The sequence below is a fragment of the Arvicanthis niloticus genome, chromosome 8, assembly GCF_011762505.2.
Source record: "Arvicanthis niloticus isolate mArvNil1 chromosome 8, mArvNil1.pat.X, whole genome shotgun sequence".
Lineage (NCBI taxonomy): Eukaryota > Metazoa > Chordata > Mammalia > Rodentia > Muridae > Arvicanthis > Arvicanthis niloticus.
In genome coordinates, this window is record NC_047665.1 from 42038909 (window position 1) to 42051707 (window position 12799).

Here is a 12799-nt window from a genome sequence, read left to right on the forward strand (position 1 = left end):
TATAATATATTGATTAGTAGATATGTATTTTCAAGTAAATATAATTTTTTTTCCTGTGGCCTTTTCAAACACTATTAGTGTTATTTATTTCCATTATTTCTCTATCCCTCTGTCTTAGTCAGAGTTTCTATTACTACACAAAACATCATGACCAAGAAGCAAGTTGGGGAGGAGAGGGTTTATTCAGTTTACACTTCTACATTGCTGTTCATCACCAAAGAAGGTCAGGACTGGAACTCACACAAAGCAGGAGTCTGGAGGCAGGAGCTGACACAAAGGCCATAGAGCGCTGCTGCTTACTGGCTTTCTTCCCCTGGCTTGCTCAGCTTGCTTTCTTATAGAACTCAAGATTAGCAGCCCATGGCTGGCACCACCCACAATGAGTTCTCCTACCCTGAATCACTAATTGAGAAAATGCCTTTCAGCTGGATCTCATGGAGGCATTTCCTCAAAAGAGTCTCCTTTATCTGTAATAACTCCAGCTTGTGTCAAGTTGACGTACAAAACCTGCCAGTACATCCTCTATGTTACTCTCCCTTGCCCCATGCAGTCAAATGTCCTTTCTTCCTGTGTTCTACTATCCCCTGGAAATTTTATATTTTCCTGATTTCTGCAATCACTCCATGGTATCTCATATCCAAAGATTCAGAACTAGTGTCTTAATTAGGGTCACTATTACTGTGATGAAAGCAACTTGGAGTGAAAGGGTTTATTTGGCTTATATATCATGCATAACAGTCCGTTGAGGGAAGCCAAGGCAGGAATTCAAATACAGCTTGAACCTGGAGCCAGGAGTCGATGCAGAAGCCACAAAGAGTGTTGTTCATTGGTTTGCATCTCATGCTTGATAAGAAAGTCTTGTATGGAGACCATTTCTCAACTGATGTTCCCCCTCTGAGATGATTCCAGCTTGTGTCACATTGATAAAAATAGGATCTATGAGTATAAGAGAACATATGGAATTTATCTTTCTGCATATGGGTTACCTCATTCAGTGAAGTTATTTTCTAGTTCTACCCATTTACTTGCACATTTAATGATTCATTTTTATAGCTGAACAGTATTCCATTATGTATATGAATCATATTTTCATTATCAATTCATCAATCAAAGAACATTTAGGTTGTTTCCATTTTCTAGCTATTGTGAATAGAATAGAAATGAACATGACTGAGCAAGTATTTGTAAAATAGAATGCTGAGTTATTTGGGCATATGTCAAGAATTTGTATAGCTGGGTGGTTATCAGGAGCCATAATAGGACAAGCTAATAACTAGCAGGTGATCATCCTGAGATGGTCTGCTTCATATTAATCCACTACAGATTTTCTTTTATAGGAAAGGCCTAAGAGAATTCATTTTAGGGAAGATTACTGCTATTAATATGTTTTTCCTGTTATTGTTAAACGTATATAAAAATCACTCGTTATTAACCCATTCCTTTTGAGCATATCTCTGCAGATCTCCAAAGATGTACTGTCTTGTAGTGATGGTATATAGACAAATAGATGACTTCTTATGTCTTAATTATAATCCTATGTCCAGTCCAGCAGGGCATTAAACAGAGTCTGGGGAGATCACCTAAGAGAGAATGGGGGGGGGGGAACGGGCGAATGCAAAGAACCACGGCTTGTCTATAGGCCGATCAAACCATAATTTTTACTTTTTCACACAGGGGTTATATACACAAAAAGGCAGGATGTGGGGAACAGGATGATGCAGGAACGTAGGTGTTCAGGGGGAGTACAGATATCTTCCAGAACAGTGTCAGCTGGGTGGAGGTTCAGGGGACAGTTCACTATGACTCTGCCTGATTCACTTGTCCTTATCTAAATTGGTATTATCCACCAAGGCTACCCAAGGTTTATGACTATCCATATAGACCTATGACTACTTGTTCCTATCCAGGCTGGTAAATTTCCACCAAAGCTGCCTGTTTACAATATCTTAATAGTTATCTGTTTCAGTGTTTTTCCACAGACACCTGAGACTTTGTGTTAGCAGGCTGACTTAGGCCTATGGCTGATTTTAGGCCTTCAGTGTATAAGCAAGGCTGCCCCTGACAATCCTATAAGAATTGCTAAAATTACATCAATGATAACTAAGCTCTTTTATAGTGAGACTGCTATTAGATTCTTTTCTGGTAGTCAAAACTGCAATGAGAACTCTGTCAGTCTCCCATGTGTTACCAGTTAATTGCTCTTAGATAGTAGCCAGACTTGCTCCTATTCAGAGCACATTCCAAGAGGTCCTAAAACTATTAATCAAAGGTCTTAAAAAGGGAATATAATGATTTATTATAGGTGCTAGGAAAGAAGATAAAATATTGCCTGGGTTTATCTATACAAAACTTCACTAATACTGTGTTTTTAACCTTCTATGAACCTGTGGAGCTGTGACAGATTATGGATGTCTAGCCAGATAATTACTCCTAATAAGTATGCATGTAAAAATTCTTTGTTGTAAACTTCTATTTTGATTTATAATTTGAATTTTATATGTGAACTTGTGAACTTTTTAATGTGTGATCATGTTTTAAGTGCTTAGGACAAAGAGAAGTGTCAGAACTGAGCAGAGAACTGAGCTGAAGAGAACTTTTTAGACAGAACACTTTTTAGACAGAACTGAATTCAAGATCTTAGAAGTATAAGCATAGCATTGGGAGAAAAGGCTCTGAGAGTAAGAGCATTAGTGTGACCTCAGAGCAGGAAGAGAGAGCAAGATTAGAAGGAGAATACAGAGTGCAATAACTTAGAAACTATAGGGTAACATGAAAAAACTAAGAGCAATGTGCAGAATGCAGAGGGAAAGAGGAAAACAGAAGAAGCTGCAGAGAGCAGAAGGAGTAGGCAGGCTTCTCCTTACCATAGGACAGAACAGATCCTTTCTTAATAACAAGGCAGGCTTAGTCGCATTAAAAGGAACAAAGCATTTTTTTTCTTGTAAACTTGGGTTTAATTCATTTAGCATTAAAAGGGTACAAGCTTTTCTTTCTCTATGCAATAAATATTGGAGCTCATTTTCCATCCAGAATGAGTGAGTTCTTTCTGCACTGGTGCTTGGTCTTTTGCTCCATATGCATATTTAAGTATGGATGTGTGTGTGTATGTGTGTGTGTGTAAGTATGTAATTTTGAGAATGTATGTGTATGTATGTGTGTAAGTATGTAACTGTGAGAATGCATGCAAGCTGGGTTCAACTGGTTTGAATGGAAATGTATAAATCCTCATGTGTGAATATGTATTCATATACTTATGATGTGAGTTTATGCATATTTGCTTATGTAAAAGTTTTTTTCTCCTGCAAGTGTTATTCTCTTCTCCTGGTTCATTAGAAGTTTATTGCTCTAAAGATGCCACTAGCCCCACAAACAAGAGGCATCTGGACAAAAGAGAAAAGGCTCTAGCAATTAATCCTTTACTTTATCTTCTGCTGTTTTACGATGAGGTGCTAAGTGCTAGAGACTATAATGTCTGGCCTCAGAGGAACACAGAAGGCAGGTCAGCTACAGTAGCATAGTAACCTAGATTTAGATAAGTAAACGTTTTATCATTATACAGCAACCCTAAATACCTCATAAGACAAAGACTTACCCTCCAACAACACTCTTTCCCCTCTGCTGCCTCAAGAACTGACAAGAAAGAAGACCCTGTCAGGGCTGTCCCTCAGCAGGTAATATGGTTGATTTACTTTTGACTTTGTAAGAATTCTCCATATTGATTTCCAGAATGGCTGTTATCAGTTTGGAATCCTACCAATAGTCAATGAACATTCCCATTTCCCCAAATCCTTGTTAACATTCATTATTATTATTATTATTTTAATATTTTAGCCACTCTAACTGGGATGAGATGAAATCTCAAACTAGTTTAACTTTGCATTTCCCTAACAGCTAACAATTCTGAGTACATTTAAAAAATTTTTTTTAGCCATTTTTTTCCTTTTGAGCACTCTGTATTCTGATCTATAGCTTTGCTGGTGCTGCTGTTTTAAGACAAGGTTTCTCTTTGTACCCACAGTTATCCTAGAACTCACTTTGTAGACCAGGCTGACCTTGAGCTCAGAAATCTGCCTGCCTCAGCCTCCCAAATGCAGGATTAAACGTATGTACTAAAGGTATGTCTGGCTAAATATAGCTTATCTTTTAATTGAGTTGTTTGCTTTCCTGAGTCTTTATTGAGTTCTTTGTATATTAAGGATATCAATCCTCTATCAGACACACAGCTGACAGAGTGTCTCCCACTCATAAGATACAGAATCAACAGATAAGCAGTCCACAAACAGTCATAATGGAACAAGTTAATAAATTTTTGTAACAGGGTTTGAAATATGAACTTGTAAGCACAGTATTTTAATCAATCTTTTCAAAGATACAAAATATCTGGTTAAGCAAGATAATGAAGAAAATTGGAATTCAGACATATGGATCAATATAACTGAAATATGAATCCACATCACTACAGCTATATGATATTTGATTAAAATGCCAAAAAAGACACACTGAAGAAAGCATCTTCAGCAAATAGTGCTGGGAAACTGGATGTCCACATGTAGAAGGATGAAGTTAAACCCATATCAATAACCCTGCACAAAAAAACAACATCAAATATCCATTTTTGTCCAAAAGCATCACATATATTTTAAAAGATTCTTTTTTTTAGTGTGGCATAGTAGCACGTGTCTTTAATCACAGCGCTTAGAAAGCAGAGGTGGGTGGGTCTCTGAGTCCAGGATCACAGCACTTAGAAAGCAGAGGTAGGTGGGTCTCTGAGTTCAGGATAGCCTAATCTATAAAGTAACCTGCAGGATAGCCAGGACTACACAGAGAAACCTTACCTGGAAAATAAATAAATAAAATATTTATTTTTATTAATGTGTATGTGAACATACATCAATTCCAAGGGAGGCCCGATGAGTTCCCAGAGGGTATCAGATGCCCTGAAGCTAGTGTGACAGGTCACTGTGAGTCTCCCAGAAATCATTTCTTCTGCATTAAACAGCAAATGCTCTTAACTGCTAAACCACCTCTCTAGATCCCCAAGTACATTTTAGAAATGTGAATCATCCAACACATTTCTGTGGATTGTGCTGAGAAACAAGTATAATCAAATCTTCAGCTTCGCCACTTCCACTCCACCAAGTTGGGTACCACTGGCTGGCCTCTGCTTCAGGTGGCCTCTGCTTTAGGTGGCTGTTCAGATGCTTATTAAATCATTAGTGTACTGTAATTGCCTGAAAGGTGATTCAGAACTTTGAAAACAGGAGAGCTTCCCTAAAATTATTATATTTTGCCAGCAGATGGCAAGCTATGCTCAGTCGAATATATACATGACTCTGTGCAGAGATTTCACATGCCTCACAGAGAGGAAAAGGCCATTTCATCTTGGGCTGTTACTGTGAGATATTTTGTTCTTGAGCGTTTCTTTTTGTTTTGTCAGCTTTAAGTAAGCTAGAGTCCTCTAAATGAGGGTTCCCCCAATGGACAAGGGGACTTCGTCATATTGGCGGGTGGCCAAGTCTATGGGGCTTCGTATTGATTAATGATTGATGTGGGAAGGACCAGCCCACTGTGGACAGTGTCATCACTGGGAAGGTGGTTGGAGGTTACGTAAAAATTCAAGCTGAATGTTGTCCTCTGAGAAGCTCCACCCAGCAGCTGATTCAAACAGATACAGACAACCACAACCAAACAGTAGATGGCGTCTGGGGACTGGAAGAATCGGAGGAAGGATTGCAGGCCAAAAGGGGATAGATAGGAACTCCACAGGAAGACAAACAGAGTCAACTAACCTGAACCCTTTGGGGTCTCAGAGTCTGACCCACCAACCAAAGAACATACACAGGCTGCACCTACGCCTCCCTGTACATATGTAGCAGATGTGCAGCTCAGTCTTCATGTGGGTCCTGACAAACTGGAGTGAGGACTATCCCAAAAGCTATTGCCTGTCTGTGGGATATGTTTGTCTAGTTGAGCTGGCTTGTCTGGCCTCAGTAGGAGAGGAAACATCCAGTCTCACAGAGACTCGAAGTGCCAAGGTTGGGGAGATACCCATGTGGGGCTCCTACCCACTCAGAGGAGAAGGGGAGAGTGGAAGGATTGTGAGAGGAAGGGGGCAGTGAGTGGGATATAAAGTGAATAAGAAAAAAATTAAATTAAAAAAATTAATCTGAGTAACCCATGGAAGAGAAATATATTCCCCTCTTGCTTCTGTATCAGTTTCTCCTCTCCTTCCTCCAGGCCCCAGGCTCGAATCCAGTAACCTGCTGAGCAGTGTTCTCATGCAGCCTACCTGCAGTTTTGAGAAGTCCGTTATTTTACAACGTATAAAAAACTGTTTCAGCTCACTAGAGCTTTTCAAATCTTTGCTAACAGAAACTTTTGAAACCTCTTGCTCTCTGACCTGCCCTTGGTGTGACATAATTGTGGTTTTATAAACCCTACTCTGCCTTCCTCCTGGGTGGAGAGTCCTTTTTGGCACCAGCCTGCTCTCTACTGCTGACACATGAAGGACTCTTAAGCTGACCTTCATTGAGGGGCATTCTCCTGTTTCTGAAATGGGTACAACAATTCCTGATCTGTTGGTGCTGTAGAATTGGTTGTCATTAACAGGAGACCAATACTAGTGGAGGAAAACCTCTCTTTACAGGCATGATTGATACTGTTAGCTGGGGATGAAAAACCCAGGGGGATTGATAAGAGACCAGCATCTCTGGGCTGAAGTCTTCTGGAAGAATTTCTTCAGGGTCAGTGCATAGCTAGGGTCTAGAGGGGGCCAATGCTGCATCTCAATCTGGCAGCCAAACCTGGTGATGTGTACAAGTTTTGGTGATATGAGAGCTGCAGAACTGAATGGGTCATGCAGAGCAGCACAGTGAGAGGCCATGAGAGAGACCATTAGTGATCATGCAGCATCAATACCAGCAGCAACCCCAGAATTGATCAAGTCATGGGGAGAAACTGAAGCTTAGCACTGTATGCCAGGGTTGGAGTCTCTGCAGAGAGGGCATGGTGAAGGTACAGCCTCAGTTTTAGTCAGGGTCAAGGATTTGAAGGGGCCCAGTAGCAGGCATGGTTGTTTCCTTTTGTCTGCTTGTCAGTTTTTGCAGTAACTTGAAGCCATGGGCTACTGTTCTCTTGCAGAGTCCTTTTGGTTTCCCAGGTCTTTCTAGCACTAGCACCCACTCCCACTTTGATCTCCCTCCTGCCTTCAAAGTGGATCCAGGGCATTGACATCTACTGGTGGGTGAAACAAGGATCTACCGAAGAGCAGTGTTCATAGTAACAATGCAGAACCAGGCCTTCTTAAGCAGGCATGCCTCAAAATCCTGCCCCTTAGCAGGCTGTCCTTAGCCTCTTCAGGAAGGTGACCCTGAGGCTGAGATCAAGCCCAGACCTGTGTGTTGGGAGCCATACCCTACACAGCTGTGTGCCTCACAGGAAGCTAGGGAGAGACAGAGACTTCTGAGATTTAGCCCTTGCTAGTCCAAGGACCAATGGCTGGGACACTAGTCTATGCATCTCCTGCACCCCAGCTACACCACTCCCTACTGCCTAGCTTTTGCTCCTTTGTAAGTCAGCCAGTGGTCTTTTCCATCTCTAACACTTTCTGAGAAGAGCTTCCCGTGACCTGGTAGTGCCCACCCTGTCTCGCTCCCTTCTCACCTCCCCCTCTCACTTCTTTCTCCCTGTCTCCTGACCCCTGTTCTTCAGTCCACCACTTTGGTTTCTCTTCTTGATGCAGTGGCCTGTGAGGGAGAACAGAGTTCCAGAGGAGGCTGGCCTGGTTGGGGGCAAGGTTGGAATGTAGCTGGGGGGGAGGGATCCTAGACTTTTCCCTTCTATACTTCTGGTGCCTGGGAACTACAGGCCTATCTCAGTGCCAAGTCAGGTACTCTTGGTGGGCAGTGCAGAGGCTAGTTAGGGTGCCTGCCTCTGTTCACAGAAGATGCTGTCCTCATGCCCTGCCTGAGCCTTGTACAGCCTGTCTGCCCATGGGCTCTGTTCCACTGAGCTGGCATCTGGTTCTCTGGCCATCTCTGTTCCTCCCTTATCCATTCTCTGGTGCAGGGAAGGTGTTTGTAACTACATTGTGTCTGTTATCTCAGCTATCTGGTACTATTGTGGAGACAAACCTCTCCACTGCTCAATACATAAAGGATGAGGATGAGGTGGGGTGGGATGGGGCTGGCAGGCAGTTTTTAAAGGGCCATTGCTTTCATAACAGCAGGTTCAAACCCCTCATTTGTCCAGGAAGCAGCTGATTGTCCTGGGTTCTAATAGCTTCTGAGTTTCCCAAATTAAACTACTCTGCTGTTTCAAGTGCTTGCAGGTAAATTAGCTCTGTTAATCCCAAATCCATCTGGCCCCAAAGCCCTTGGTCCTGTGAAGGTTTAATGCCCCAGTGTAGGGGAATGTGAGGGTGGGCAGGTGGGAGTGGGTGGGTAGGTGGTTGAGGGAACACCTTCATAGAAGCAAGGGAAGAGGGGATGGAATAGGGGGTGTCTTGGAGAGGGAGACTGGGAAAAGGAATATCCAATTAAAAAATAACCAGAAACTGGAAAAAAAAAAAAAAAGCTCTGGGGGTAGAATTGCTTTTGTGTTGGGATTAGGCTATCTGACCTGGCTCTTTCAACAGATGTGATTCTCTGAGGTGTGAGACTCCACTTAACCACTGAACTTTAACTCTGACAAAGGGAAGAGTAGAATTTAGAGATTCACATGCTTTCTCAGAAGTGAGACACTGGTTCTACCACCATTCCACAATGCTTGCTTGTTTAAACAACTCCTGGGGCTATTGTGGGCAAATCTGCCTGAAATACAGGGATAGTATTTGGAGTCTCATAGTGATCTAGCATGTGGTCTTCGCTTGCCCTCTCATAGAGAGTGAGTGATTACTGTGATTACTGCACCAAATTTCGGGATGGATTGTAAAAGTAGGATGTGCAAGGCTAGTGCACTTTGTAATGAATCTGGCCAACTATTCTGAGGACTCTTCCTGGGAATTCTGGCCCTGATACTGTCTAATCAGTATCAGGTTAGCAGTGGCAGCAGCTTTTGGCTGGCCACTAGGTGGCAACTGTCCTATGATGTCTCCGTGTCTCAGAAAAAAACACAATGTCATTTATTGCAAATTAGCCTCAGACTGGTTGTTCTCCTAAGAGGTCTTCCTCCTTGTGGCTTTTCTAGAGGCCAAAAGCATTCCTGCACTGCTAGTAACCGCTTCTGCTCTTCCTTCGATAACTGTAAAGAAACTTGGTGGGATTTCCATTCACAAAGTCAACAGGATGATCAACGTGCCTAAGTGTTGGGTTTAGGCACGTTCTCGACAGTCTGGTTAGGAATGTGTGTATGTTGAGAGGAGATGTCTTCTGAGATTCTTCTTGAACAGGAACTATGCCCCATCAGATTTTAGCAGGTTAGATTAGAGCAATGATTTATTGAAGCAAAGTTCTCTTTGGAGCACAGTAATATCTCTAGCAGTGCAGTGTATACACAGGGGTATTCTGAGGAAAGGGGTGACTGACAGTGAGGGCAGTGAGGGCCAGAGTTGGCTGATGTGAGAGGGTTGTAGTCACTGAGAACAGGTTGTGAGAAGGGCCTAGTGAGCATGCCCAGATGGGTTGCCGGAAGAAATCTGCCTTAAGGCAGGGCTTCTCTGCTTCTAGAACTGTCTTGGACCCTAAGTACAGACTTCTTGATCACATTCTTTAGCTTTTGTGATGTTCTTAGGGTGAAAAACTGGGAGACTGGCCTTCAAATGTCATCCCATCACTAGCTCCTCAACAGCAGAGAGGGAAAGACTTGTTCTCCTGTGCAGCTCTGGCAGGCTGGGCTCTTCCTTGGTTTGTGTCTGACACTAGTATTGATGGTAGAGGCACTGATGTTGATGGTGGAGAGGATGCTTGGCCTCTCAGTTACTCTTTGTTCTTGAATGGTAGAGAATTCTTTCATCCTGAAGGCTACACAGTGGCTTTATGCTTAGAGTTTTGCCTTCAATTTCTCTTCCTTTGGTGGAGTAAAGTTAATAGGCTATAGTTAGGACAGTCAAAGAATTTTACCTGATATCAGCAACCAAGCTATTCTGTACTCCTTATTGTGCCCAACTTCCTCTTAAATCAAGAAACAGAACTGAAGATCTTTTTAAGAAATCAATGAACCAAGATTCAAAGCTATGGTTGGATAGATAACTCTTGCCAGCTTGGTGTCTGCATGGAGGTGGCTCATAACCACTGCTCCCTATGGTGCTCAGTTAGCATTGGTCCAGGAGTTTATACCTGGGTCTTTATCTATACTTCCAAATAAACTTTAAGGAGCTATCTATACCAAATGCTTTGTGTGTTGTGTTACCGGTAGAGTAGAGTATTTTTCATAACTTCATTTAAAATTAATCCCCAAATCCCAAGCAGCTATGTCTGGTGCAAAGACACCCCAAGACATTAAGGGTTTCTGTGTAGACAAGAAAAAATAGACATTAGTGCAAATCTTATTAGTGGATGGCTATGCATTAGAAAGGAGAAGAGTTGGGGTATCTTAATTGCTAAATAGTTGGGTAGATCGGCCAGTCACTGAAACATTTGCACATTCTCTTCTACAGACAGTTGATTGCACCTAGGGATTCTGCATCAAGCTGATGAACAGTGATCAACTGGCTAGGAAATTCAACTGAAGCAGCAAACACTCATCTGGCAGCTATGCCCTTGTCTGCCTACCAATCCAGGAGGAACTACATGGCAACAACAATGACAGTATCTGTTAATCCTTTGGGTCTAGAAAATATATCCCACTCATCCCATCTCCCACTGGCACTGGGCTTTCTGGATCTGATTGAGGGAGTAGAATGAGCTCTCCATTCACCCACATTTATATCATCCAGGTTCTCTTTCCTGTCTTTTCCCAATGTGTGTGGTTCCAGGGATCTCTGGCTTGTGCATAATTTACAGTAAGGCGATTGTGTTGGGGAGACAATTGGGGAGGGTAAAGAGGTTGGACTGGGAAAGGGGATTTGAATTTTCAACCTTAAAATATTGCAGACATGTTTTGGGGAGACAGGTGGGGTTGTAGCATTGTGGTATTTTTAATATTCTTGGCCCAAAGAGTGACATGGATGTGGCTTTGTTGGAGGAGGTATGGCCTTGTTGGATGATGTCTGTCATGTGGGGGTGGGCTTTGAGACCCTCCTCCTAGCTGCCTGAGGGCAGTCTGCTCCTGGCTTCCTTTGGATGATGATATAGAACTCTCAACTCCATGGGTGCCTGAACACTGCTGTGCTTCCAGCCATGATGATAATGGACTGAAACTCTGAACCTGTAATCCAGCCCCAATTAATTGGTCATGGTGTCTCTTCACAGCAATGGAAACCCTAAGACAAACTAGTTTCTACCAATAACTGATTCTCCTTAGCAGGTAGGCTAGAGCTCAGGGGCATTTGACTTTCTCGTGGCTTAGGGAACTATTATATTTACTGTAGGGGAGAAAGCTTCTTCGCAACCCTGCTTGAAATCCTTGACAGAAACACTGTCACTTATCTACTACTGAATATTTATACTGTTTACTGAGAACAATTGAGCTGTCTGTCAGCAGCTGACAATGCTCTGGCTGGGTCAGAGAAATGGGATGATCCCACTTGTCTCTCTGCAGTTGCCAGATTATTTGTCTAAACTTGAACCCCCATTTCCCTCAGGGATCTGACTGTCTCCTCCCCAACACTGGAATTTCAAACACTGCTGGTCAGGCTCAGCTATTATACATAGATTCTAGGATTCTAGAATACATATAGGATTCTATGTATAGCTATTATACATAGATTCATAGATCAAATTCAGGTCTTTATGCTTACACAGCGAGCACCCAGCTGACTAAACCTATATCCCAGACCACTATTTAGTGTTTTGTGCAATATTCACTATATAATTTCAGTTAAATATTTGGAATAAATATTACTTAGGTTTATAAAGTTATTCCCCAACACTTATTGCAGTTTACACTAAAAATAGTTTTACAGAAGTATTTTTCCTCCTTTTCCACAGTGTGATGAATTTTTTTTCTAAGTCTCCTCTATCAATCAATCCTTTCATGCTAAAAGGGTGAATAGGCTATAAATAGTTTTCATGACTTGTCCAGAGATCTCGGAGTTTAGATGCTATGTGAAATACCTAACCAGATTTCCTTAAGAATCACTGGGTCTGTTTGATATAGCAGGATTGCATTTTTTGTATTCTATTGATGTTGTTGGGTTTCTTCAGCCACTTGAGATCATGCTGCAAGCAAAGCTAAAAGCTCCAGGAGCCAACTAGTATGTACTCAGTACTTCTCCATAGAACTGTTTCTCCTCTTGACCATGTCCTGTTCATCTCAGTGTATGTCTCAATGACTATGATTATGACATGTCACTTAACTTTCCAGTGACCATCAGGGACAATGACAAAGCTATAATTTCATGTGTAGAGCATAGCCAAGTGGCCTCTGCTCCTTGTATCATGGAAACAGTGAGTAAGGTGCATATGGCATAGCACACTGTGAACCAGCTTGGGCATCCTGGCCACCATAGCTCCACAGACATTGTGTGGAGGCTGTGAGTACCTGCAAGTGCACAGAGTCTAACCTGTCCTATTCATGACTGGAAGAACTATGATGCCCTGGAATGAGATGGCCCAGCTTTTTTGATGGATTATCCAAGATGTCTCCTTGGTACCTGAATCATATAAGGGGAAAAAGCATACTATTTGTGGGGAAGCTCCTGGGTCACTGGCGAGAAGCATCTCCAGGATGGTGTGGCAGCCAGATGACAAGAACACAGACA